The sequence below is a fragment of the Oncorhynchus tshawytscha genome, linkage group LG06 (assembly GCF_018296145.1).
Source record: "Oncorhynchus tshawytscha isolate Ot180627B linkage group LG06, Otsh_v2.0, whole genome shotgun sequence".
NCBI classification, from domain to species: Eukaryota; Metazoa; Chordata; class Actinopteri; order Salmoniformes; family Salmonidae; genus Oncorhynchus; species Oncorhynchus tshawytscha.
Window position 1 is genome coordinate 3,138,190 of NC_056434.1, and position 6,069 is coordinate 3,144,258.

The window sequence follows — 6,069 nt, forward strand, 5'->3', positions numbered from 1 at the left end:
ATATGATCTACTACATTACAGTATATTATCTACTACAGTATATGATCTACTACAGTACAGTATATTATCTACTACAGTACAGTATATTATCTACTACTGTACAGTATATTATCTACTACAGTATATGATCTACTACAGTACAGTATATTATCTACTACAGTACAGTATATTATCTACTACAGTACAGTATATTATCTACTACTGTACAGTATATTATCTACTACAGTATATGATCTACTACATTACAGTATATTATCTACTACAGTATATGATCTACTACAGTACAGTATATTATCTACTACAGTACAGTATATTATCTACTACAGTACAGTATATTATCTACTACAGTATATTATCTACTACAGGACAGTATATTAGAGGTCTCTGTATGGCAGCAGAGTGAAGGACAGTGGGAAGCTAGAGGTCTCTGTATGGAGCAGAGTGAAGGACAGTGGGAAGCTAGAGGACTCTGTATGGCAGCAGAGTGAAGGACAGTGGGAAGCTAGAGGACTCTGTATGGCAGCAGAGTGAAGGACAGTGGGAAGCTAGAGGTCTCTGTATGGCAGCAGAGTGAAGGACAGTGGGAAGCTAGAGGTCTCTGTATGGAGCAGAGTGAAGGACAGTGGGCTGGCCATCAGTGGGAAGCTAGAGGTCTCTGTATGGAGCAGAGTGAAGGACAGTGGGCTGGCCATCAGTGGGAAGCTAGAGGTCTCTGTATGGCAGCAGAGTGAAGGACAGTGGGAAGCTAGAGGTCTCTGTATGGCAGCAGAGTGAAGGACAGTGGGAAGCTAGAGGTCTCTGTATGGAGCAGAGTGAAGGACAGTGGGAAGCTAGAGGTCTCTGTATGGCAGCAGAGTGAAGGACAGTGGGAAGCTAGAGGTCTCCTGTATGGAGCAGAGTGAAAGACAGTGGGAAGCTAGAGGACTCTGTATGGAGCAGAGTGAAGGACAGTGGGAAGCTAGAGGTCTCTGTATGGAGCAGAGTGAAGGACAGTGGGAAGCTAGAGGTCTCTGTATGGAGCAGAGTGAAAGACAGTGGGAAGCTAGAGGACTCTGTATGGAGCAGAGTGAAGGACAGTGGGAAGCTAGAGGTCTCTGTATGGAGCAGAGTGAAGGACAGTGGGAAGCTAGAGGTCTCTGTATGGAGCAGAGTGAAGGACAGTGGGAAGCTAGAGGTCTCTGTATGGAGCAGAGTGAAAGACAGTGGGAAGCTAGAGGACTCTGTATGGAGCAGAGTGAAAGACAGTGGGAAGCTAGAGGACTCTGTATGGCAGCATGGGCCTGGCAGTTCTTCTATACCTTTTATAATGAGTCCCATAGTTCATATACTGTAGTTCAACCTAGTTCATGTCACCCCCTCCTCCTCCCTCTGTTAGCCCTCCTCCTTCACCTCCTCCACCTCCCCTCCTCCCTCCCTCTGTGCTGACTGTAAGCCACAGAGGCAGACGTTACCACATCACTTATGACCCAGTTAGCGACTCGTCTCCCTCTCTCCTCTTGTCCTTCTTTAAGTCGTTCGCCCCAGGCCCATAAACCTTAGTTTGCAAACAGTGGCAAGTATGTGTGTATACATGGTACAGAGTTAGAACAACTGGTTCCGAAGGGGTTCTTCGGCTGCACCCATAGAATATCACTTTTTGGTTCCAGGTAGAACCTTCTGTACATTGAACCCAAAAGGGTTCTACCTGGAACCAAAACGAGGTCTTTAAAGGGTTGTCCTATGGGGACAGGTTCTAGACAGGTTCTAGACATCACAGAGCCGACCAGGACACACACACACGAATGCACACACACGCACAAACGCAAGCACAGACACGCACCCAAGCACGCACGCGCACACGCACACACTAAACACACTAAAAGTGACTGGGCCAGCCTGCTTAAACCAGCCAGGGGATCTGCCTATGACATAACATGTTTGTCTTTACCCTGTGTTAGAGGAGAGTAACCTGGGATTATAGATACATAGAAAACACCTCCACACCACCTGGGATTATAGATACATAGAAAACACCTCCACACCACCTGGGATTATAGATACATAGAAAACACCTCCACACCACCTGGGATTATAGATACATAGAAAACACCTCCACACCACCTGGGATTATAGATGTGGACCATAGAGAATGAGTGGGTTAGGCTGTGGGGGTAGAGATTTACTGGGCATGACCATAGAGACTGAGGCCAAGGGCAGAGGTGGGAGAGGAGAGAGACAGAAGGACAGAGGATAACATACAGCCAGGGGCCTGGAGAAGAGAGGTACCAGGGGGTAGAGGGGAACATAGAGCCAGGGGCCTGGAGAAGAGAGGTACCAGGGGGCAGAGGGGAACATAGAGCCAGGGGCCTGGAGAAGAGAGGTACCAGGGGGCAGAGGGGAACATAGAGCCAGGGGCCTGGAGAAGAGAGGTACCAGGGAACATAGAGCCAGGGGCCTGGAGAAGAGAGGTACCAGGGGGCAGAGGGGAACATAGAGCCAGGGGCCTGGAGAAGAGAGGTACCAGGGGGTAGAGGGGAACAGAGAGCCAGGGGCCTGGAGAAGAGAGGTACCGGGGGTAGAGGGGAACATAGAGCCAGGGGCCTGGAGAGGAGAGGTACCAGGGAACATAGAGCCAGGGGCCTGGAGAAGAGAGGTACCAGGGGTAGAGGGGAACAGAGAGCCAGGGGCCTAGAGAAGAGAGGTACCGGGGGTAGAGGGGAACATAGAGCCAGGGGCCTGGAGAGGAGAGGTACCAGGGAACATAGAGCCAGGGGCCTGGAGAAGAGAGGTACCAGGGGGTAGAGGGGAACAGAGAGCCAGGGGCCTGGAGAAGAGAGGTACCGGGGGGTAGAGGGGAACATAGAGCCAGGGGCCTGGAGAGGAGAGGTACCAGGGAACATAGAGCCAGGGGCCTGGAGAAGAGAGGTGTGAGGAGTGGAGGAGCAGGGGAGAGGAGTGGATTGGAGGAGGATGGGAGAGGAGAGGAGTGGAGGATGGGAGAGAGCAGAGGGTAGAGGGTAGAGGGGTGGAGACCAGGGGGAGAGAACAGGGGGGAGAGATAAGAGGGAGAGGGCCAGGGGAGAGACCAGAAGGAGAGGGCCAGGAAGAGAGGGCCAGGGGAGAGACCAGGGGAGAGACCAGGGGGAGAGAGGGCCAGGGGAGAGACCAGAGGGAGAGGGCCAGGAAGAGAGGGCCAGGGGAGAGACCAGGGGAGAGACCAGGGGAGAGACCAGGGGGAGAGAGGGCCAGGGGAGAGACCAGGGGAGAGACCAGGGGAGAGACCAGGGGAGACACCAGGGGGAGGGCCAGGGCCAGGGGAGAGACCAGGGAGGGGAGAGGGCCAGGGGGAGACCAGGGAGAGAGGGCCAGGGAGGGGGAGACCAGGGAGAGAGGGCCAGGGGGGAGAGAGGGGGGACCAGGGGGAGAGACCAGGGGGGGCCAGTAGAACAGGGGGGAGAGACCAGGGGGAGAGACCACTGGGGGGAGAGACCAGGGACCATGGGGGGAGAGACCTGGGGGAGAGAAGGGGAGACCAGGGGGAGATAACTGGGGAGATAACAGTGGGGAGAACAGGGGAGAGACCAGTGGGGGGAGACCAGTGGGGGATAGGCCAGGCCAGGGGGAGACAAAGGGGAGACCAGTGGGTGATACCAGGGGGTGTGGAGAGGGCCAGGAGGGGTTTTAAATGATTAAAGGAGAGAGGAGAGGACCAGCACAGAGGGACACCATTCTCTATGGAAATAACTCATGAACAATGTCGAGTAGAACAAAAGACCATGATGAAAGATCAGGAAGGAGTTCATGTGATTGAAATGAATTTAAATTCAACATGTTGAAGTGATTCTTCCCCTCTCTGACCAACGTCTCTGAGGGTTTAAATACGCGACCAAAGAAAAGACAAGGAAAAGCTTGAGCTGTCTGTCTATAACACAGAACAACAGAAGGAAATGCAAATGGGATGGTGAGAGAGAGAGAGAGAAACACCATGCAGTTTCCGTAACTTCTGCAAAGTGACCATGGCATCTGTTTCTCAAAAGAAGACCTTCCTCCCCACAATGCAAAGTGACCATGGCACCTGTTTCTCAAAAGAAGACCTTCCTCCCCACAATGCAAAGTGACCATGGCACCTGTTTCTCAAAAGAAGACCTTCCTCCCCACAATGCAAAGTGACCATGGGAAAGAATCTATAACATCAGAGTCACATCCTCTTTGTTATTGGAAGGAGGAGACCTTTGAGCATTGAGAAATAACAAAGTGTGTGTGTAACAGAGAGAGAGAGAGAGAGGGATAGAGAGATGGGGAGAGAGATATAGAGATGGAGAGAGAGAGAAATGGAGAGAGATAGAGGAAGAGAGGGAGAGAGATAGAGGAAGAGAGAGGGAGAGAGAGAGAGGGAGAGAGAGGGAGAGAGAGAAATGGAGAGAGATGGAGAGAGAGATAGAGGAAGAGAGAGGGGAGAGAGAAATGGAGAGAGAGATGGAGAGAGATAGAGGAAGAGAGAGGGAGAGAGAGAGGAAGGGAGGAGAGAGATGGAGAGAGATAGAGGAAGAGAGAGGGAGAGAGATAGAGGAAAGAGAGGGAGAGAGATAGAGGAAGAGAGAGGGAGAGAGATAGAGGAAGAGAGAGGGAGAGAGATAGAGGAAGAGAGAGGAAGAGAGAGAGAAGGGAGAGAGGGAGAGAGGAGAGGAAGAGAGAGGGAGAGAGAAATGGAGAGAGAGATGGAGAGAGATAGAGGAGAGAGAGGGAGAGAGATAGAGGAAAGAGAGGGAGAGAGATAGAGGAAGAGAGAGGGAGAGAGATAGAGGAAGAGAGAGAGGGAGAGAGAGAGAAAGGAGAGAGAGAGATGGAGAGAGATAGAGGAAGAGAGAGAGGGAGAGAGAGAAAGGAGAGAGAGATGGAGAGAGATAGAGGAAAGAGAGAGGGAGAGAGAAATGGAGAGAGAGATGGAGAGAGATAGAGGAAGAGAGAGGGAGAGAGATAGAGGAAGAGAGAGGGAGAGAGAGAAAGGGAGAGAGAATGAGATGGAGAGAGATAGAGGAGAGAGAGAGGGAGAGAGAGAAATGAGAGAGAGATGGAGAGAGATAGAGGAAGAGAGAGGGGAGAGAGATAGAGAGAGGAAGAGAGAGGGAGAGAGATAGAGGAAGAGAGAGGGAGAGAGATAGAGGAAGAGAGAGGAGAGAGAGAGAGAAGGGAGAGAGAGAGATAGAGGAAGAGAGAGGAGAGAGAGAGAGAGAGAGATAGAGGAAGAGAGAGGGGAGAGAGATAGAGGAAGAGAGAGGAGAGAGAGATATAGAAGAGAGAGATAGAGAAGGGAGAGAGAGATAGAGGAAGAGAGAGATGGAGAGAGATAGAGGGAGAGAGAGGAAAGGGAGAGAGAGATAGAGGAAGAAGAGAGAGGGAGAGAGAGAGAGGAAGAGAGAGGAAGAGAGAGAGAAAGGAGAGGGAGAGAGATAGAGGAAGAGAGAGGGAGAGAGAGAGAGGAAGAGAGATGGAGAGAGATAGAGGAAGAGAGAGGGAGAGAGATAGAGGAAGAGAGAGAGGGAGAGAGATAGAGGAAGAGAGGGAGAGAGAGGGAGAGAGAGAAAGGGAGAGAGAGATGGAGAGAGATAGAAGGAAGGAGAGAGATGGGAGAGAGAGAGAGAGGAAGAGAGAGGGAGAGAGAGATAGAGGAAGAGAGAGAGAGAGAGATAGAGGAAGAGAGAGGAGAGAGAGAGAGAGATAGAGGAAGAGAGGGAGAGAGATAGAGGAAGAGAGAGGAGAGAGAGAGAGGAGAGAGGAAGAGAGGGAGAGAGATAGAGGAAGAGAGAGGGAGAGAGATAGAGGAGAGAGAGAGAGAGAGGAAGATAGAGGAAGAGAGAGAGGAGAGAGAGAGGATGGAGAGAGATAGGGAAGAGAGAGGGAGAGAGAGATAGAGAGAAGAGAGGAAGAGAGAGGGAGATAGAGGAAGAGAGAGGGAGAGAGAGGAGAGATAGAAGGAAGAGAGAGGGAGAGAGATAGAGGAAGAGAGAGGGAGAGAGATAGAGGAAGAGAGAGGGAGAGAGATAGAGGAAGAGAGTAGAGAGAGAGAGAGAGAGAGAGAGAGATAGAGGA

General features: G+C 51.3%; 1 protein-coding gene and 1 long non-coding RNA gene across 5 annotated transcripts in view; both read right to left on the reverse strand.

Annotated features, from left to right (window-relative positions):
- LOC112242029 (LIM domain containing preferred translocation partner in lipoma) overlaps window positions 1-6,069 on the reverse strand; it is a 456,919-nt gene that overhangs the window by 140,354 nt on the left and 310,496 nt on the right. The window lies entirely within an intron of this gene.
- Window positions 3,631-4,298, reverse strand: LOC121846646. The gene is made up of 2 exons (XR_006083552.1): window positions 4,055-4,298; window positions 3,631-4,002 (listed from the first exon to the last, which is right to left on the reverse strand). It is a non-coding gene; the product is annotated as an uncharacterized LOC121846646 (long non-coding RNA).